Genomic DNA, 23,396 nt, shown 5'->3' on the forward strand with positions numbered 1-23,396 from the left:
AGCAGCTTAATAAAATTTACAAGCTGAAATATGAATGAGAGAGATCTGAACTTATGTCTATCACAGTGCCTTAAAACCCAGTAAAAATACTATTTGGAAAGGTTAAAATGCTCATTAAAAGAATGTTGAATGAATTATTCTCTGAAATTATCAAAATAATTACATAATAATCTGCCTACCTATACAGGTAGAGCAAAGACATATACATGCCAGTCAAAAACTGAAACATGATTTCTAAAAATTCCCGTGGTATGAAATGTCTGAGCAATCAATGGTTTGGTAATATACATGCAGTATATACAGGAAATCAATTATTAATAATGTAATCTGTGACCTCAAATATTTTGAGATTTTCATTTGTTGATTGCCTTCCTTCTGATGTTCTTTTTGCTAACAAACTTCATTTTTGTGCATTTTTTCCAGTAAGTATTTATTGAGATTCAACTGTGAATTAGGCTTTGGGCTTTTGATTTAGGATAAAACACATGCTATCAATAACTCCTCTCATCCCTAACTGAGATCCCTTAGGTCTGAAGCTTAAAATGATAATCTGTTCCATGAAACAAGGTTTGGTTCCCATCAGTTTGCCAGGTTAAAAATAAAATACCTGTGAGAAAGTTACCTGCTCTTGGCAAAGGATTTGAAGCTTTATTTGGAATCCTGCTAAGGTCTCTGAAGCTGGGTTTATCAATTCCACATGGCGAAGTCCTCTGTGGGGAAATGCCCTGGGATTTCTGCACCCAGGGACAGCCTGCCGTGCTCCATGCGTCCCGACTGTGCAGGGGAGCTTCAGTTTGGCTTTCAATAGTTTCTAAGTTAGTTTTCACCCTGCATTTTTCTTACCTGTGTGAGTGTGTGTGTGTGTGTGTGTGTGTGTGCATGAGCACATATGCTTTCACCGAGATTTTGTGTGATTCATTATTTTTTATTTATATAGACTATTTCAGAGCCACCTCTTAAGCTAAATATATTTTACTTCAAACAGCAGCATTTCTCTTTGACTCACATGGCAAATGTGGATTCTAACAGTGCAATAATCCCTTGTTTGAACTATGTGAATTATTTTAACTTTTGTAATTAATCAGTGAATTGTCACTGAACAATTTGAGAATGCAGGTTTGTAACTTTTGGCCATGTAAAGTTAGGAGGTTTTAGGGACATATACTTGTGAAGCATACATGCAGGACTAGATGCACTGAAACAATAACAACAGCAAAACCTCCAGCAGCCAGCCAAATATTTTTTAAAATAACAAAAATGAAATATTCACCAGGTCACTGCAAAACAAGGTGTTTAAGTTTTTTAATGTTGCCAGAAATGCAATATACCAAAAATGCAATATGCCAGAAATGCAATATACCTTTTACAAAGGAAATTTATATAAGTTTGCAGTCCTAAGGCCATAAAAATATCCAAGCTAAGGTATCCAGAGAAAGATACCTTGACTCAAGAAAGACTGAGGATGTTCAGGGTTTCTCATTCAGCTGGGAAGGCACGTGGCCATGTCTGCTAGCTTTCTCTCCAGGCTTCTTGTTTCATGAAGTTTCCTTGGGGGCGTTTTCCATCTTCATCTCCAAAGGTCTCTGGCTGCCTGGGTTCTTGTGGCTCTTTTCAACATGGTTCCCTCTTAAAGGGCTCCAGTATGCAATTCCAACTTGAATAGGTGGAGACACATCTCCATGGAAACCATCTAATAATCAGTGGGTGGGTGACATCTCCATGGAAACAACTTAATAAAAAACACCCACCCAGCAATACTGAATCACAGTTAAAGAACATGGCTTTTCTGGGGTACACAGTAGTTTCAAACTGGCACAGAAGGGAAAGAATAAAATATAACTAATTCAAGTGGAATTATAAAATATACCAGAGCTGGCCCTACTTCTGGTAGCCGTGACAGGCAGTGGCAACACATCAGGGTCCCGTTTCTTGTGCCAAGTCATGTCCACCCCTGCAGTGCCTTGGGTTTCTCCACTGAGATCTAAACCCATAGAACACACTCCGCCCCGCCCCCCATGTTGCAGGTAGACAAGAGGTCGGGGCCATTGGTGAACTTCAAATGAAGAAATAATTAAATGGTGTTTAGAGAAGACAAATTTTCAGGAGAAGAGGTAATGGTAAGGAAGCTTTCAATATCTGAAGTTTGCAGATTACATGTGTATAATCAGTGTCTAAAGATTATGCCCTGTTTTAATGAAATAGCTTATAAACCATTAAGTAAGGTAAACCTGATATTGCAAACCCAATGGGAAAAAACCACACAGATTCCAAAATAAATCAGTAAAAAACCTCCTAACTGCAGTGAGACCCCTGATTTTGGTCCCTCGAAGGGTAAGCCATGGTTAACTTTAGATGCTTGCTCATTTTCTTAGATGACTATAAAATTTGGGGCATCCTCAAAGCTTATATGTATATTGATTTTTCTAACAGATTGTGATTTTCCTCAGCCCACTGTGTTCAGTTTCTGTTTTCCTTCCCGGGCTGGACCTATGAGGAGCCGTCGCGGGGATCTGTCCTTGCAGCAGCACATGGATCCAGTCCTAGCTCCAGTAAGGTCAGCAGTGTGAGGTAGCCCAGTCACAAGTTTCTTGAACTTTATTTTTGTCAAGAAAGTATGGTTAAGAGGATGTAACTCCTTTATTCATTTAAAAACCATGCATTAAATGCTTATTTATTTATACCGTCCTATGTTCCAGAAAAAATGGGAGATGCTTTACAAAGATGCACCACACAAATCAAGATAGAATAGTGGTCAAACCACAGATAATATTCAATGCATACTTAATTTATAGCTGATGTTGAAAGGGTGTTGAAAAATGTCTTAACTTGCCAAACCAGCATAACAAATACCAACAATAGATTGGCATGAAAACCAGAATTTATCAGCTCATAGTTTGGTAGACAACAAGTCCAAAACCAAGGTGCCAGCAAGACCATGCTCTCCCCAGGCCAGTGCCTCCCAGGAGGGCAGCCTCCACCCATGCCCTTGGTGTCCTCCTAAGGCTTTCTCTAACTTCTCTTTACAATACTTTCATTAATACGAAGCAAGACTTACCCTGGTTAAACTGTGTGGACCTCCATAGGATCTTCAGCGCTTCAGCTCCTTCACAGATAATGTGTGATCCAAGGGCCCTATTTCCAGCTGGGGTCACCCTGCAGGAAGACAGGCTGCTTAAGTCTTTTTTCAGGATACCTGATTCAACATATCACAAAATGTACTGCAGAAATTTGAGTAATTTTTCCTCAATGTTTGTAACAATGAGAGGATGAGGAAAAAAAGTTCAAACAACTAAAGCTTCATTGGGTTTGGTGAAAAACTTCTCACCAGTGCCTTCCAACCGTAGGAACTGTGGAAATTAGTCCATAACCTCCTTCTCTGAGGGACCACAGCAGCACACCCACTGGGCTTTAGTTCATTGCCTCCTCCGTCATAGGCAGTTGCTTCTAATCAAAATGCAAACCCACCCATGGGGGTCCTCACACCCTCAGGCGGCCGCCCTCCTGCCACAGCTCCCCTCAGCCAGTTTCGGGATAGCCATGAGAAGTGTCCACATATCTCGCTCTCCTGGCCTGGATCAATCCACGGGTGGACTTCAGGGTATTTAGAGGAAAGGATGGACTATGTATCATTGTGAAAACTGAATGGTAAATAAGTGGTCATGAAATGGCGGGGGTGAGTTTCACAATAATGAAATGGCAGTGAATTAAAAAACACCATGCTGTATATAACAAGACAACATAAAGAGCTGTAGCATTATTCTTCTATTTATTACGATATTAAAAGTCAGTGAGGAATGTTACCAGGCACGCGACACCTGCACCGGACTTAGACTGTGTGTCCACGAGGGCAGAGCTCATTTAACACCATGTTGTGTGATCCTTGCTGAACTGAAGATCCTGCCTCAGACGCAGGGGCTCTGTGAACACTGACAGTTGACTTAATTCCCCATCAGCTTTCCCGCACTAAAGAGCTGTAGCTCTGTTTTTGTTACAGTTTGTTAATCAGATATTTCTGTTTTGCTTTTATTACCGGACCCACACTTCAATTTGTATTATTCCCAATAAAACTGAGCAGTTCTGCCTCTGAATTGAGAGGGTCAGGGCAAGAGAAATACCTTGAAGTCTGACTGGTTTAATTAAATCACATTAGATCAATTAATAATGTCTGTTGAGAGATAAATGCAGTGACGTGGAAAGACATTTGTTTTCGTTTTTCCTTCATTCTGATCTACACATTAAAAAACTGAAATTGCCATAAAATTTCTGGAAAGCATTCTGTCAAAACATAGTAGAAATTTTTAGGGTGTACAGTCCTTGACTAAGTAATTATAGTTCTAAGTTGTTATACAAATAAAACGAGTAAATATGTTCCTAAACCTTTAAAAGATTTTTAAGGAATTTTTAGTCATAACATATTTATAGAAATAACTTTGCACCTAAGAATCTTGGTTTGGGAAAACCTTAAAAATGTGTGATTTCCAAATATAGATGTATGGCAATCATTTGTAATTATTCTGACAAGGTTTATATTTAAATGCTTAGCCACCGCGAGTCAAAATCGCGAAGAATTATGTTAGGGTAACCCCCACCCCCACCCCCCCATGAAGTAACTGACCCTTAGCAAACTCCCCAGAAGCCCATCGCTTCCAGGAGGCCCGATGCACAGCCAGGCTGGCCCACGGCCGCGGCCACCCCCTCGGCCACCGCCTTCCCCAGCCGGCCCCCGGCCAACGCCCCGGCTGCAGCCCCCACAGCGGCGAGCCTGCGACAACCCCGCTTACCCGTCCGAAACCAGGCCGACCGTCCCCCACGCTGCACCCGCAGTCCGCCCCTCCCCACCCCGACGACCCCTGCCCATCCCCCATGCCCCGCCCCCACCCTGGCCAACCCCCAAACCGATACCACGCCCCCACCCTGCCCCCAAATCCTATGCCCCGGCCCCGCCCCGCCCCGCCCCCGCCCGCTGTTCCGCTCCTTCCAACAAGTTCCAATCTCTTCTCCCTCACGCGGGAAAATCTATCAATTTGTTTTAAAACATTCTCATAAACTCGGGTTTTTGAGGTGTGACTATTGTATGCCTATGACAGCTATTGCCGTTTGTTTTGGAAATTCTCGTCGTCAAGATGCCCGAGATGGGAAAACCAATTTTCAGTTTTTAATTCATGATCATAGAACAAGAAACCTTCTATAGAAACCCGTTCTTGCAGCGAGCGGCCTCAACAAAATTGTAAAAATAGCTTATATATTTGAAAATGATGCATTTTTAAGTTTTGCCCAAACTATGAATTCTGGGAACAAAAACCTTTTCTATTCAGTATTTTATGAAGCAATTCTCCTCGAATTCTATTCTATTGCTCCAACAGAGTTTCGTGATGTTATTTCAAATGTTTCTCTGTCTTTTTAAACCAACATTTGGAAAGTAAGAAATAACCAGAAGCTTCTTTCTAATTGAGCAGTACAGTAAAATAATGGTGCCTTCAAATGTTCTTATCAAGAAATTTCAACATCTTCCACAACTAATGATGTTTAGAAATATCTATATAATGAAAACACAGTAAGGAAAAGTCCAATTCAATTGTACTGACAATGAAACAAACCTGGTGAAGCCCATATGTCATTCCCATGAAACAATATAGCACATTTATTTCCTGTGTTGAGTTGTATGATCAGAAATGAGCTTAATAAAGTGTAATGTTACAAATTTACTATTGATAGAAAGATAATTACCCACTTTCATAATTCCTCTTCAGCCTTAGACAAACTAAGAGATTTTTAACTGCTTTCTCATACGCTCAGAGATGGCATTAAAGCAATTTGATATTTCAGATAATAAATCATAAAAGGCCACTTGAGCAAAAGACAACCTTAACGTTCTATTTTGTCCATAATAATACATATCTACTCAGAGATCTAGCACCTTTGGCTAACTGTCGAAAAGTTCTTCAAATCTAAGTTTGAAAAATATTTTGAAGTACTTTTGTGACGTTCCAAGAAAATGGATAAATACTAGAAAGCATATATGCACATGTGTGCATGGTACATGTGTATATAAGTGCATGCACATTTGGTTTCTAATATTTGTGGCCATAAACACAAAGATACATACATGCCTGCGTAAAAATATATATATTTTGTAATATTTGCATGGTCACACATGCATATATGTGTGCGTTTTTCAAATACTCCCTTTCCTGCTTCCCCTATCTCCACCTCTTTCAGCAACCTCCAATACGCTCTCTAGCCCTGAAAATTTACTAATTCCAGGCATCTCTTAGAAATGATACCGTGTAATTTCTGCCATCTGTCTTGCTTACTTCACCAAGCCTACTGTTTTCGAGGTTCTCCTATGTCGCCCCGTGTCTCATGACTTCACTTTTCCTAGGGGTCCAGCACACTTTCTCTGGGTGTGCAGTTTCCTCATCTGCTCACTTGTTGATGGGCACTTGGTGGGGGGCATACAGCTTTCAGATAACATGAATCATGCTGCAGTAAACTTTGATATACAAATATCTTTCTGTCATTCGGTTTTTGCTCTCTTTGGGTATATACCTAAGAGGGGGTTTGATGTGTCAGATGGTAATTCTATATTTAAGTTTTTCTGACACTGCTATATTACTTCTCACAGTGCCTGCACCATTTTACAACCCACCAATAATGCACTAATTTCTGTTTCTCAGCCCCTTCTCAATGCTTTTCCATCCCTTAAAAAAATAATAATAAAATAATACCCATCCTTGTGGATGTGAAGTCGTATCTCACTGTGTTTTTAATTTGCATTTTCCTAGTGGATAATGACACACATGTATATTTAAAATGTTTTTATATATGCAAACAAAACTCACACAACACATGCACACACATATATTTATCTATGAGGGTAAAAATCTTAAGCATGCTTTAGAAGGTATTTATACTTTTAACGTGTGGTGACAAGCTCCAATGTGCAGGCTCATTCCAATGAAACTGCATTATCAAAACTATCAAATCTTTGCATTCTCAAGTGGAGAGAATGATAAATCTTTCCCTTAGAGGTTTTTATTAGTGGGAAAAAAGTTTAATAACTTGTTGGCACATCTCCAGGGCTCATACCAGCACAAGAAGTACTCTTTGCAGTGGCTACCAGCACGAATGGTCCACTAGTGCCTCATCCAACAGCCCACTTTCAACTGTAAGCCGTTCTAGGACTCAGAAAAGCAAACCATCTTGGTTTTTAGGTTTTGGTCATTTTCATCTGTAAGAACCTAGGGCACAACTGTTTCTACCTTCAGAGTGTAACAGTAATATCTCCAGCTGTTTTCCATCTTCCAAAACTCATTGAGTTCTTCAGCCAGTATAATCTTCTCTCCTGGCCTTTTCACATTTGGGTGTAACTTGTTTTTTATTTCCCCTTTCTTTTAATGAACTTTACATAGAAAATCACATACAAATGCATTTCTAACTGTTAAACAACCATTAAAGTTTTTGGAGAATATTACTTATAAAACTTCAATAATACAAATATCATGTTTCTTTTTATTTTCCCCTTTACCCTTCTGTGATTAAAACAAAGCATTTTTCACTCTCTACTTCTTTAAGTATTTTGAAAATAGGCCTTTTATTTTCTATTCTATTAGTAGTTTCCTTAAGAGTCCCTCCCAACATTCTGTTTGGATTTAGCTTCCACTCTCTCCTTTTTATATTTGTTTAAATTTCCTTGTAGCCCTACAATAATGCCAAAGCTATCCATATTTACAACTACATTAGGAGATGCCTTTATGTCTCCTCACTCTCCATGGATATGACTGTGGTAGAACACTGTCTCTGAATGTTTACATTTTCCTCCCCTGCCAAAGGTGTAGTTTTGTCCTTTGTATGTAATCGTGCCCTTATAATTAGGTTCCCTCCAATGAGAGATGTGTTCCCATCTTACAAGGCCTCCTGCTGAGATCAGTGAGGTAAGCCGGCCATCCTTCCCTCCTCTCATGGCTGGGAGGTCTGCCATGCCCCACGCATGGTCCTGACTTACCTGCTTTGCGGGACAGGTGAGGTCACCTGCCTAACTGACTTTAGAGAGACAGGCCACCGTCAAGCAACAAAAGAGGTTCTTTGGAGGTGACTCTTGGGCATAATTATAAGTAGGCTTAGCCTATCCTTTACAGGAATAAGTTTCGTAAGGGTGAACCTGAAGATCAAGGGCTTGGCCTACTGATTTGGTTGTCCCTCACTGCTTGAGAGAATATCAAAAATCTTCCAAGTGGGGAAGTTGAATATTTCCTCCTTTCTCACCAGTCCCCAAAAGGGACTTTGCAAATATTTGTCTATTCATTGCCCAAATTACTCTGTGATATATTGGGGCATCACACTAACCAAGACAAACCAACAAAATCTCAAACCCTACTCAAGGTTCCATGTACTTATGCTGCTCAACTAAACTGACCCTATACATTGAATTAGTTAATGCACTACCCAAAATATGAATTTTGTACTAAATAAACATCTCTCCCTTTGGTCCCAATCAGAAGTTGAAGTTTTCAAATATGGACGATATCATCCTTTACCCTTTATTACCTTAGTCCTATTCAGATCAACTTCTTTTATATCTTTGCTTGATGTCTGATCCATTTTCAACTTTTTAAACAGTTGCAGTATGGGTAACAGCTGACTTTCATTGTTTCAGAGTGCTAACCCTGAGTCTCTGGTGTCATATAAAACTTGAAGTTTTGGGGACCAACCAGGTCACATACAAACAGCTCAGTATCTCAGAATTTAGAATGAACAGTTACACGTCCTGCATACACATGACTGCTGGAAGAGCTTACATCTAGGACCCTTTGCAATAGGCCCAAACTTGATAACCCATGCTCTCAAATTCAGTTCACCAAGTTTTCACATTATAGTTGGTCCAAATGAGTGAGGCATGATAGTATTTGTCTTTTTGTTCCTGACATTTCATTCAACATACACTCCTCAAGTTTCCTTCACCTTCTTGCATGCTTCACAACTTGATTCCTTCTTGCAGCTGCTGAGCAGTCCATTGTATGTAAACACCACAGTTCCCCCTTCCATTCCTCAGTCATTTTACCCTTAGGCCACCTCCATTCATTGTGGATCATGAACACTGCCACCCTAAACACCAGTGTGCAAATGTCCATTCGTGGGACTTATTGGATTCATTCACTTCCATGCACTTTTTGGACTGCAAGTACTTTCTTCAGAGAACACTATCCTTAACCTAAACCTAACTTAAGCCTAACAGTGGCGCTACCCCTAAACCTACAACAACCTTAAAACCAACAACAAACACAAACCTACCTGAAGCTTAACACCAATCTTCATCCCACCCTAAGCAGAATTCAAATCTTAATCCTAGCCTAAGCCAAACTCAAAGCCATGACTAAACACTAATGCTACCCAGCATTGATGTTAAACCTAATCCTGAGTCTGACATGAATATTAACATAATTTGTTTCAAAAACCGAGTAATAATAATATCTGCACACATTTCCAACATTTTCAGTGGAAAACAGTATTGCAAAGTAATGTTTCACAGTAAAGTATGAGAACAGTTTGTAAATATATTTTGAGAGCTCATTGACTGACCAGCTTCATTCACTTTCAAGCAATTTTGTCAGAGGAAAACTGCATTTCTGTGGAGCACCCAATTGCAGCAATGCAAACCATTACCTAAACCTGTTTTGAAAACTTAGAATGGCCTTCATTCCATTCACTGGCATAAGACTTTTTACCAAAAGTGCAATATTTCAGAGAACCCATACTTTAACAACTTAAACAAAGCACTAATGCAACCACAAACACTAACACAAACTGAAACCCTAAAGAACCAATACAAGCACAAATCCCAACCTCCAAACCCAGTCTCAAAATCAACCCCAAACCGAACTTCAATCCAAACCCTCACACTAAACCTAATCCTAAACCTAACCCTAATGCTAACCATAACCCTAGTCCCAACCCTACCAAAAACCCTAACCTTAAGCCTTAGCCCGACCCCAACACCAATGATAAACACAACCCTAAACTTTATACAATCCCTACATCCAACCACAGCTCTAAACCTAACCCTAAATCCAAACCTAACCCTAACCCTAAACTTAACCCTAACCCTAACACTAACCCTAATACTGAGCATTGCCTTAACATAATCTGTTCCAGAAATAGAGTAATGTACTTGGTCGACCCACATCCATACATATTTTTAGTGTAAAACAGCATGTGCTATACATATCTCACCTTATTGTAACTGAAAAAAGTCTGTGAACGGGTTTGAGAACTGAGTGACATTCTGGATCCTTTCTTTTGGATGTATATCTCACGTGAAAACTAGCATGTTCACAGGAAATTCAACAATAGCTATGAAAATCCCTATCTTAATACTGCTTTGAATGCTAAGGGACTTATTGTATCCATTCACTTCCATGCACTTTTTGGACTGAAAGTACTTACTTCAGAGAACCCTAACCTTAACCTAACCCTAACCTAAACCTAACACTAGCACTACCCCTAAACCTACAACAACCTCAAAACCAACAACAAAAACAAACCTACCTGAAGCTTCCCAGTCTAAGCAGAATCCAAGTCCTAACCCTAGCCTAAGATGAACTCTAACCCACAATCAAACACTCATGCCATCCCAACATTAAACCTAAACCTAACCTTGAGCCTAACACTAACATTAACTTAATCTGTTTAAAAAATGGAACAACAATAATACGTGCAAATATTTCTAAGCATTTTTAATGGAAAACAGTGTTGCAAAGTAATGTTTCCTAGTAAAAAAATGAGAACAGTTTTTAAAAGTGTTTTGAGAGCTCACTGACTTACCAGTTCCATTCACTTTCAAGAAATTTTGTCAGATTAAAATGGCATTTATGCAAAGCAGTCAACTACAGCAATGCAAACAATTACCTAAAGCTGTTGTGAAAATTTAGAGTGGTCCTGGTTACATTCAGTGATGTAAAATTTTTTACTTAAACTGCAATATTTCAGAGAACCCTCAGTTTAACTTAACTTAAACATGACACTAATGCAACCACAAACACAAACACAAACCAAAACCCCCAAGGACCAACACCAGCACAAATCCCAAACTCCAAACCCAGTCCCAAAATCAACCCCAAGCCTAACTTCAACTCAAATCCTCACACTAAACCAACCTTAAACCTAATGCTATTCTTCACCCTAACACAAGCCCCAACTCTACCAAACCCTAATCACAACCCCAACACCAATCCTAAAACCAACCCTAAACTTAATACCAACCTTACACCCACCTGCAACCCTAAACCCAAGCCTAACCACAATTCAAACCCTAAACCTAACCCTAACTGCAGCCCAAGCCCTACCACCAACCATAACCCTTACCCTAACCCCAACCCCAACACAAACCTGAAAACAAACCCAAAACTTTATGCCAAACCTACATACAACCACAGCCCTAAACTTGACCCTAATCCCAACCCCAACACTAACCCCAACCCTAATGCTAACCCTATCCCCAACCCTAACACTGAGCATAGCCTTAACTTAATTTGTTTCAGAAACTGAATAATGTACTTTATCAACACATGTCCAATAATATTTTTGGGGTAAAATGGCACTGTCCAACATATCTCCCCTTATTCTATCTGAAAAAATGTCTGTGAATGGGTTTTGAGAACTGAGTGACATTCTGGCTCCATTCACTTGGAAGTATATTTTGCGTGAAAAGTAACATTTTCACAGAAATCTCAACAATAGCTATGCAAATCCCTTCCCTAATACTGTTTTCAAAGCTAAAGGATTTATTGTATCTATTCACTTCCATGCATTTTTGGACTGAATGTAATTTCTTCAGAGAATATTACCCTGAATGTAAACCTAACCTAAACCTAACACTAGCACTACCCCTAAACCTACAACAACCTCAAAACCAACAAAAAGCACAAACCTACCCAAAGCTTCATACCAATCTTAGTCCCACCCTAAACAGAATCCAAATCCTAATCCTAGCCTAAGCCAAGCTCTAACCCACAACCAAACACCAATGCAATCTCAACATTGAACCTAAACCTAACGATGATGCTAACACTAACCTTAACATAATCTGTTTGAAAAACCAAGTAATAATAATATCTACACATATTTCCAAGCAATTTTTAATGGAAAACAGTCTTGCAAAGTAATGTTTCTAAGTAAAATATGAGAACAGCTTGTAAATTTGTTTTGAGAGCTCATTTACTTACCAGCTCCATTCACTTTCAAGCAATTTTTTTGGAGAAAAACAGCATTTCTGCAGAGCACTCATATACACCTCTGAAAACCATTACCTAAATTTGATTTGAAAACTTAGAATGGTCCTGGTTCCATTCACTGGTGCAAGCTTTTTTACTAAATCTGCAATATTTCAGGAGACCCTCACTTTAAATTAAGTTAAACATAACACTGACACAACCACAAACACAAACACAAACCAAAATCCCAAAGAACCAATACCAGCACAAGTTCCAATTTCCAAACCCAGTCTCAAAATCAACCCAAGCATAATTTCAACCCAAACTCTCAAACCCTAACCCTAACCTAACCCTAACCCTAACCCTAACCCAGGTCCCAACCCTACCACTAACTCTCACCCTAACCTTAACCCGAACCTCAACACAAACCCTATACACAACCCTAAACTATATAATATCCCTATACCCAACTGCAGCCCAAAACCTAACCCTAACTTCAACTCTAACCCTGATCCTAAAACTAAGCCTAACCTCGTCTAACCCCAACCTTAACCCTAACTTTAACCCTAGCCCTAACCTTAACCCAAATCCTCACACTAAACCAACCATAAACCTAAACTTAACCCTAACACTAATCCTAACCTGAACCCTAACATCAACCCTAACCCTAACCCTAGCCCCAACACCAACACCAACCCTAAAACCAACACAAACCATTACACCAACCCTACACCCAACCATAACCCTAACACTAACCCTAACACTACCCCTAGCCCCACCCAATCACCAACCCTAACCCTAGCCCTAACCCTAACACCAACCCTAAACTTTATACCAATCCTACACCCAACCGCAACCCTAAACCTTACCCTAATCCCAAACATATCCCTAACCCTAACCCTGACCTAAAACTTAACCCTCACCCTGACCCTCACCATAACATAATTTGTTTCAGAAACTGAGCAATGCACTTGTTCTACCCACGTCCATACATATTTTTTACTGTAAAGCAGTATTGTCCAACATATCTCACCTTATTCAAGCTGAAAAAAGTCCGTGAACAGGTTTTGAGAACTGAGCGACATTCTGGCTCCATTCATTTGGATGTATGTCTTGCTGAAAACCAGCATTTTCACAGAAAATCTCAACAGTATGCAAATCCCTAACCTAATACTGTTTTGAAGGCTAAAGGATTTATTGGATCCATTCACCTCCCTGCACTCTTTGGGATGAAAGTACTTTCTTCAGAGAGCCCTATCCTTAATCTAAACCTAACCTAAACCTAACACTAGCACTACCCCTAAACCTATTACAACCAACAACAAACAGAAACCTACCCGAAGATTCACACCAATCTTAGTCCCACCCTAAGCAGAATCCAAATCCTATCCTTAGCCTAAGCCGAAGTTTAGCCCACAAACAACGCTAATGCTAGTCCAACAGTAACTCTAAACATAACCCTGAGCCTAATATTAATACAAACAGAATCTGTTTGAAAAACCTAGTAATAATAATATCTGTACACATTTCCAAGCATTTTAATGGAAAATGGCATTGCAAAGTAGTGTTTCCAAGTAAAATATGAGAACATTTAGTACATATATTTTGAGAATTCATTGACTTCCCAGTTTCATTCAATTTCAAGCAATTTTGTTGGAGAAAAACAGCATTTCTGCAGAGCACTCAACTAGAACCATGCAAACCACTATGTAAACCTGTTTTGAAAACTTAGAATGGCCCTGGTTCCATTCACTGCTGTAGGATTTTTTTTACAAAAATTGCAATATTTCAGAGAACCCTCACTTTAACTTAACTTAAACATAACACTAATGCAACTACAAACACAAACAGAAAGAAACCAGAAAGAACCAATACCAGCACAAATCCAAACCTGCAAACTCACTCCCAAAATCAACCCCAAGCCTAACTTCAACACAAACCCTTACACTAAACCTAACCATTAACCTAAACCTAACCCTAACACAAACCACAGTCCCAACCCTAACATCAACCTTAACCCTAACCTTAACCTCAACACCAAAAACAACCCCAAAATGAACACAAAACTTTATACCTACCCCAAACCCAACCGCAACCCTAACCTAACCCTAACTGCAATCTTAACCCTAATACTAACCCATTATGCTAACCCTACCCCTAGCCCCAACACCAACACCAACCCTAAACCCAACCCTAAACATTATACCAACCCTACACTAACCACAACACTTAACCTAACTCTAACCACAAACCTAACCCTAAACCTAACCCTAACCCTAGCCCTAACCCTAACCCCAACCCCAACACCACCCCTAAACCCAAACCTGAACTTTAGACCAACCCCTCACCCATCTGCAACCCTAAACCTAACCCTAACCCCAGCCCTAACCCCAGCCCTGTCCTTAAACCTATCACTCACACTGAGCCTCAACTTAACATAATTTGCTTCAGAAACTGAGGAATGTACTTGGTCCACACACGTCCATACATATTTTCAGCATAAATCAGCATTGTCCAACATATCTCATCATGTTATAGCTGAAAAATTCAGAGAACTGGTGTTGAGAACTGAGTGACATTCTTGCTCCATTCATTTGGATGTATGTCTTGCATAAAAACTAGCATTTTCACAGAAAACTCAACAATTGCTATGCAAGTCCCTTACTTAATACTGTTTTGAAGGCTAAGGGACTTATTACATCTCTTAACTTCCATGCACTTTGGAAGTCCTTTCTCTGGAAAGAGAAAGGACCTTTCTCTGGAAAGAGAAAGGTCCTTTCTCTGGAAAGAGAAAGGTCCTTTCTCTGGAAAGAGAAAGGTCCTTTCTCTGGAAAGAGAAAGGACCTTTCTCTGGAAAGAGAAAGGTCCTTTCTCTGAAGAAAGTACTTTCTGTCCTTCTTCAGAGACACCTAACCTTAACCAAAACATAACCTAAACCTAGCAATAGCACGATCCTGAAACCTACAATAACCTCAAAACCAACAGTAAACACACACCTACATGAAGCTTTACATCAATCCTATTCCCACCTTAAGCAGACTCCAAATACTAATGCTAGCCTAAGCCGAACTTTGATCCACAACCAAACATTAATGCTATCCCAACATTAACCCTAACCCTAACCCTGACCCTTACACTAACATTAATATAATCTGTTTCAAAAACTGAGTAATAATAATATCTGTACACAATTCCAAGCATTTTTAATGGAAAACAGCATTGCAAAGTAATATTTCCTAGTAAAATAGGAGAACAGTTTGTAAATGTGTTTTGAGAGCTCATTCACTTACCAGCTCCATTCACTTTCAAGCAATTTTGCAGAGAAAAACAGCATTTCTGCAGAGCACTCAACTAAAGCTATGGAAACTACTACCTAAACCTGTTTTGAAAACTTAGAATGGTCCTGGTTCCATTCACTGGTGTAAGATTTTTTACTAAATTTGCAATATTTCAGAGAACGCTCACTTTAACTTAACTTAAACATAACGCTAACACACCCACAAACACAAACACAAACCGAAATGCCAAAGAACCAATACCAGCAAAAATCCCAACCTCCAAGCCCAGTCCCAAAATCAACCCTATGTCTAACTTCAACCCAAGCCCTCACACTAAACATAACCCTAAACCTAACCGTACTGTAACCCTAACCCTAGCCCCAAACCTACCATCAACCCTAACCCTAATCCTAACCCCAACCCAAACATCAACTCTAAAACTAACCCTAAAATTTATACTAACCATACACCCAAGTGCAACTCTAAACCCAAAACATAAACAGCAACACTAACCCTAACCTGAGTCCCAACCCTACCACCAACCCTTACCCTAAAAAAAAACCCTCCCCCAAATCCAACCCTAAGCTCAACCCTAAACTTTATACCAACCTTACATCCAATTGCAGTCCTAAACCTAGCCCTAATCCCAACACTAACCCTAACCTTAACTCTAACCATAACCCTAAACCTAACCCAAATCCCAACACCAACCCTGAACTAAACCTTAAGTTTTGTACCAACCCTGCACCCTACTGCAGCCCTAAACTTAACCCTAACCCCAACCCTAACCCTAACTCTAACCCCAATCCTAACACTGAGCCTAGCCTTAACAATATTTGTTTCAGAAACTGAGAAATGTACTTGGTCCACACATGTCCATACATATTTTTCACATAAAACGACATTGCCAACATTTCTCACCTTTTTATAGCTGAAAAAATCTGTGAATGGGTTTTGAAAGCTGAGTGATATTCTGGCTCCATTCATTTGGATGTATGTCTTGTGAGAAAACTAGCATTTTCACAGAAAACTCAACACTTCCTATGCAAATCCCTTACCTAATAATGTTTTGAAGGCTAAGGGACTTATTGGATCCATTCACTTCCATGTACTTTTTTAGACTGAAATTACTTTCTTCAGAGAATGCTATAATTAGTCTAAACCTAATTCTAAACCTAACACTAGTAGTACCACTAAACCTACAACAACCTCAAAACCAACAAAAAGCACGAACCTACCCGAGGCTTCATACCAATCTTAAACCCACCCTTAGGAGAATCCAAATCCTAACCCTAGCCTAAGCCAAACTCTAATGCACAATGAAACATTAAAGCTATCCCAACATTAACCCTAAAACCTAACCTTGAGCCTGACACTAACATTAACATAATCTGTTGCAAAAACTGAATAATAATAAAATCCGCACACATTTCCAAGCAGTTTTTTCACATGGGCAGACACCGGGAATTAAATCTGGGTCCTCTGGCATGGCAGGCAAGCATTCTTGCCTGTTGAGCCACTGCGGCCTGCCCTTCAAGGATTTTTAATAGAAAACAGCATTGCAAAGTAATGTTTCCTAGTAAAATATGAGACCAGTTTGTAAATGTGTTTTGAGAGCTCATTGACTTACGAGCTCCATTCACTTTAAGAAATTTTGTCAGAGAAAAACAGCATTTCTGTGGTGCACTCAACTGCAGCTATGCAAATAATTACCTAATCCTGTTTTGAAAACTTAGAATGGTCCTGGCTCCATTCACTGGCATAATATATTTTATTAAAACTGCAATATTTCAGAGAACCCTCACTTTAACATAACATAAACATAACACTAACTCAACCACAAACAAAAACACAAACTGAAACACCAAAGAACCAATAAAAGCACAACACTCAACCTCCAACCCAGACCCAGAATCAACCCAAGCGTAGCATCATCCCAAACCCTCACACTAAACCTATCCCTCAACCTAATGCTTAGCCTAACCCTAAACATAGCCTCAACCCTACCATCAACCCTAACCCTAACCCTAACCCTGACACTAACACCAACCCTAAAACCAATGCTAAACTGTATAACAACCCAACCCCCAACAGCAATCTTAAGCCTAATCCTTACCCCAACCCTAACCTTAACCGTAAACCAAACCCTAACCCTAGTCCTAGCTCCAAACGTAACACCAACCCTACCCCTAACCCTAAACCCAAACCCAACACAAACTCTAAAACCGATTCTGAACTTTATACCAGCCCCACACCCAACCACAATGCTAAACCTAACCTAAACCCCAACTGAAACCCTAATCCTAACCTAACTCTATCCCTAACCCTAAACCTAACCCCAACACCAACACCAATCCTAAACTTTATAACAACCCTACGCTCAACCACAGCCCTAAACCTAACCCTAAACCCAACCCTTACCTGAACCCTCACCCTTATCCTATTCCTAACCCTAACACTGAGCCTAGCCTTAAGATAATTTGTTTCAGAAACTTAGGAATGTATTGGTCCACACACACCCATACATATTTTTAGTGTAAAACTGCACTGTTCATCATATCTCACCTTATTCTTACTGAAAAGTCTGTGAATGGGTTTTGAGACCTGAGTGACATTCTGGCTATATTCATTTGATATATGTCTTGCATAAAAACTAGGATTTTCACAGGAAAGTCAACAATTGCTATGCAAATCAATTGCCTAATACTGTTTTGAAGGCTGACAGACTGTTGGATCCATTCACTTCCATGTACTTTTAGGACTGAAGTTACTTTCTTCAGAGAACACTATCATTAATCTAAACATAACATAAACCTAACACTAGCACTATCCTGAAACCAACAGCAACCTCTAAACCAAGAACAAATGGAAACCTATCCAAAGCATAACACCAATCTTAATCCAACTCTAAGCAGAATCCAAATCCTAACCCTAGACTAAGCCAAACTCTAACCCACAAACAAACACTAACGCTATCCCAGCATTAACCCTAAACCTAACCCAGAGCCTAACACTAACATTAACATAATCTGTTTCAAAAACTGAGGAATAATAATATCTTCACACTTTTCCAAGCATTTTTAATGGAAAACCGCATTGTAAAGAATGTTTCCTTGTAAAATATGAGAAGAGTTTGTAAATGTTTTTTGAGAGCTCATTGACTTACCAGCTCCATTCACTTTCAAGCAATTCTGTAGGAGAAAAACAGCATTTCTGTGGTGCACTCAATTACAGCTATGAAAATCATTACCTACATCTGTTTTGAAAACTTACAATGGTCCTGGTTCCATTAACTCGTGTAAGATTTTTTTACTTAAAATGCAATATTTCAGAGAATCTCCACTTTAACTTAACTTAAACATGACAGTAATGCAACCACAAACACAAACACAAACGGAAACCCCAAAGAACCAATACCAGCACAAATTCTAACATCCAATTCCAGTCCCAAAATCACCCCTAAGCGTAACTTCAATCCAAACCCTCACACTAAACCTAACCCTAACCCTAACCATACACCAACCGTACCACGAACCATAGCCCTAACACCAACACAAACCCAATCAAAAACACAACCTTAAACTTTATAACAACCTTACTCCCATCTGCAGCACTAAGCCTAACCCTAAACCCAACACTAACCCTAACCCTCACCTTAACTCTAACCCTAACACTAACCCTAACACAAACCACAACACCAACCCTAAAACCAACCCTAAAATTTAAACCAACCCTACACCAAATTGCAACTCTAAACCTAACCTAACACCAACCCCAACCTTAACCTTAACCCTAATTCTAACCCTAGCCCCAACTCAACAACAACCCTAACTCTAACCCAAAACACAAACCAGCACAAACCCTAAAACCAACCCTAAATTTATACCAACCCTACACCCAATCACAACCCGAAACCTAACCCAAAACTCAAACCAAACCTATGCCCTAACCTAAACCTAACCCTAACCCTAACCCTAGCCCCAACCCTGTGATCAATCATAACCCTAACCCTAATCCCAACCTCACCACCAGCTCTAAACCAACCCTAAAAGTTATACCAACCCTACATCCAACCAAAGCCTTAAACCTAAAGATAGCACAAACCCTTAGCCCTACCTTAACCCTAACCCTAAACTTTGCCTCATCCTAACACCAACCCAAACCTTAATACACAACCCAAACCCAACACAAACCCTAAAGCCAACCCTGAAATTTACACCAACCCTACACAAAACTGCAACCCTAAGCCTAACTGAAACCCCAAACACTTACCGTAACCCTAACCCTAAACCTAGCACCAACCCTAACCCAAACCCTAACCCCAAACCCAGCACCAACCTTAAGAGAAACCCTTAGCTTTATACCAACCCTACACACAACCACAACCCTAAACCTAACCCTAAACCCAACTCTAACCTTAACCCTAACCTTAACCCTAACTCTGAGCCAAGTCTAAAAATAATTTGTTTCAGAAACTGAGTAATGTACTTGGTCCACACACATCTATACATATTTTTAGCATAAAACAGCATTGTCCTACATATCTCACCTTACGCAAACTGAAAAAGTCTGTGAATGGATTTTGAGAACTCAGTGACATTCTGGTTCCATTCATTTGGATGTATGTCTTGCATGAAAACTACCTTTTTCACAGAAAACTCAACAATTACTATGCAAATCCCTTACCTAATACTATTTTGAAGGCTAGGGGACTTACTGGATCCATGCACTTTTTGCACTTGAAGTACTTTCTTCAGAGAACACTATCCTTAACCTAAATCTAAACTAAACTTAACACTCGCACTACCCCTAAACCTACAACAACCTTAAAGCCAACAATAAACACAAACCTAGCCAAAACTTCACACCAATCTTAATCCCACCCTAAGCAGAAACCAAATCCTAACCCTAGACTTACCCGAACTCTAACCCACAACCAAACACTAATGCTACCCCAACATTAACCCTAAGCCTAACCCTGAGCCCAACACTAACATTAACATAATCTGTTTCAAAACCTTAGTAATAATAATATCTGCCCACATTTCCAAGCATTTTTATTGGAAAACAGCATTGCAAAGTAATGTTTCCTGATAAAATATGAGAAGAGCTTGCAAATGTGTTTTGAGAGCTCATTGACTTACCAGTTCCATTCACTTTCAAACAATTTTGTTGGAGAAAAACAGTATTTCTATGGCACACTCAACTACAGCTACGCAAATCATTACCTAAACCTATTTTGAAATTTTAGAATGGTCCTGGTTCTATACACTGGCATAAGATTTTTTACTAAAACTGCAATTTTCAGAGAACCCTAACTTTAGCTTAACTTAAATCTAACACTAATGCAACAATCAACACAAAAATTAACAGAAACCAAAAAGAACCAGTACCAGCACAAATCCCAACCTCCAAACTCAATCCTAAAATCAACCCATGCCTAACTTTGATGCAAACCCTCACACTAAACCTAACCCTAAACCTAACCCAAAACCTAACCCTAAACCTAGCCCAAACCCTACCATCAACCCTAACCCTAACACTAACCTCAACCTCAACATGATCCCTAAAACAAACACTAAAGTTTATGCCAACTCTGCACACAACCACATCCCTAAACCTAACCCTAACACCAACAGTAACCCAAACCCTAACCCTAACCTTAACCCTAGCCCAAACCATATCTCCAACCCTAAACCTAACTCTCAATCCAAACCTAACGCAAACCCTAAATCCAACCCTGAACTTTACACCAACCCTAAACTCAACCAGAACCCTAAACCTAACCCAAACCCCACAACTAACCTAAGCCTTAATCTAACCCTAATCCTAACCTTAACCCTAGGTCCAACCATACCACCAACCCTAATCCTAACTCTACCCCAATACCAACACCAACCCTAAACCAAACCCTAGGCTTTGTACCAACCCTAAACCCAACTTCAGCCCTAAACCTAAATCTTAGCCCTAAACTTAGATCTGAGCCCAAACTAATATAATTTGTTTGAGAAATGGAGTAATGTACTTGGTCGACACACATCCATTCATATTTTTAGTGGAAAACAGCATTGTCCAATATATCTCACCTTATTCTAGCTGAAAAAAAGTCTGTGATCATGCTTGGAGAACTGAGTGACATTCTGGCGCCATTCATTTGGATGTATGTATTTCGTGAAAACTAACATTTTCACAGAAAACTCAGCAATTGCTTTGCAAATCCCTTACCTAATACTGTTTTGAAGATTAAGGGATTTCTTGGATCCATTCACTTCCAATCACTAGTTGAACTGAAAGTACTTTCCTCAGAGAATATCATCCTTTACCTAAACCTAACCTAAACCTAACACAAGCACTACACTTAAAGCTACAACATCCTCAAAAAGAACAACAAACACAAACGTACCCAAAGCTTCACACCAATCTTAATCCCACCCTAAGAAGAATCCAAATCCTAACCCTAGCCTAAGCCAAACTCTAACACACAACCAAACACTAGTGCTGTCCCAACATTAACGCTAAAGCCAACCCTGAGCCTAACACTAACATTAAAATAATCTGTTTCAAAAACCGAGTAAAAATAATAATATTTAAACACATTTCAAGGCATTTTTAATGGCAAACAGCATTGCAAAGTAATATTTTCTAGTAAAATATGAGAAAGGCTTGTAAATGTGTTTTGAGAACTCATTGGCTTACCAGCCCCATCCACTTTCAAGCATTTTTTTCTGAGAAAAGCAGCATTACTGTAGAACACTCAACTACACCTATGCAAACCATTACCTAAAACTGTTTGGAAAACATAGAATGGTCCTGGTTCCATTCACTGGCATAAGATTTTTTTACTAAAACTGCAATATTTCAGAGAATACTCACTTTAACTTAACTTAAACATAACACTAATGCAACCCTGAACACAAACACAAAAGGAAACCAAAGAACCAAAACCAGCACAAATCCCAACTTGCAAACTCAGACCCAAAATGTACCCAAGCCTAACTTCAATGCAATCCCTCACACTAAACTAACCCTAAACCTAACCCTAACCCTAACCCTAACCCTGCTATCCCAACATTAACCTTAAACTAACCCTGAGCCTAACACAAACATTAACATAATCTGTTTCAAAAACCATGTAATAATAAAATCTGCACACATTTCCAAGCATTTCTAATGGACAACACCATTGCCTAATAATGTTTTCCAGTAAAATATGAAAACAGTTTATAAATGTGATTTGAGAGCTCATTGATGTACCAGATCCGTTCATTTTCAAGCAATTTTGTCAGAGAAAAACAGTATTTCTGTGGAGCACTCAACTACAGCTATGCAAACCATTACCATAACCTGTTTTGAAAACTTAGAATGGTCCTGGTCCATTCACTGGTGTAAGATTTTTTACTAAAACTGCAATATTTCAGAGAACACTCACTTTAACTTAACTTAAAGATAACACTAACATAACCCCTAACCTAACATTAACCCCACAAGCACAAACATGACCCGAAACCCCAAAGAACCAATACCAGCTCAAATCCCAAATTCCCAACCCAGTGCAAAACAACCCCAAGCCTGACTTCAACTCAAACCCTCACACTAAACTTAACCCTGAAACTAACCCTAAACTTACCCCTAAACCTAGCCCGAACCCTAACATCAACCCTAACCTTAACCCTAACCCCAAACCCAATACAAACCCTAAAACCAACCCACAACATCAAACCAACTGTACACCCAACCACACTCTAAACCTAATCCTAAACTGAACCCTAACCCTAACCCTAGGCACAAATTTACCACCATCCCTAACACTTACCCTAAACCCAAACACAACACAAAATCTAAAACTAACCCTCAACTTTATGCCAGCCCTACACTCAATCACAACCTAACACAACCCAAATTCCAAACC

The 23,396-nt window shown here is 39.5% G+C and overlaps 1 protein-coding gene across 6 annotated transcripts in view; it reads right to left on the bottom strand.

The window, feature by feature from the left end:
* The window catches only part of LOC143664813 (uncharacterized), a 122,670-nt gene that overhangs the window by 51,095 nt on the left and 48,179 nt on the right, over positions 1-23,396 (bottom strand). For all 6 annotated transcript variants that reach the window (XR_013166598.1, XR_013166597.1, XR_013166596.1 and 3 more), the window contains exon 2: positions 3,056-3,153. The gene's annotated coding sequence lies outside the window, so the exon portion shown is untranslated. The remainder of the gene's footprint in view (positions 1-3,055; positions 3,154-23,396) is intronic.

The sequence above is a fragment of the Tamandua tetradactyla genome, chromosome 20 (assembly GCF_023851605.1).
Source record: "Tamandua tetradactyla isolate mTamTet1 chromosome 20, mTamTet1.pri, whole genome shotgun sequence".
Classification (NCBI taxonomy): Eukaryota; Metazoa; Chordata; class Mammalia; order Pilosa; family Myrmecophagidae; genus Tamandua; species Tamandua tetradactyla.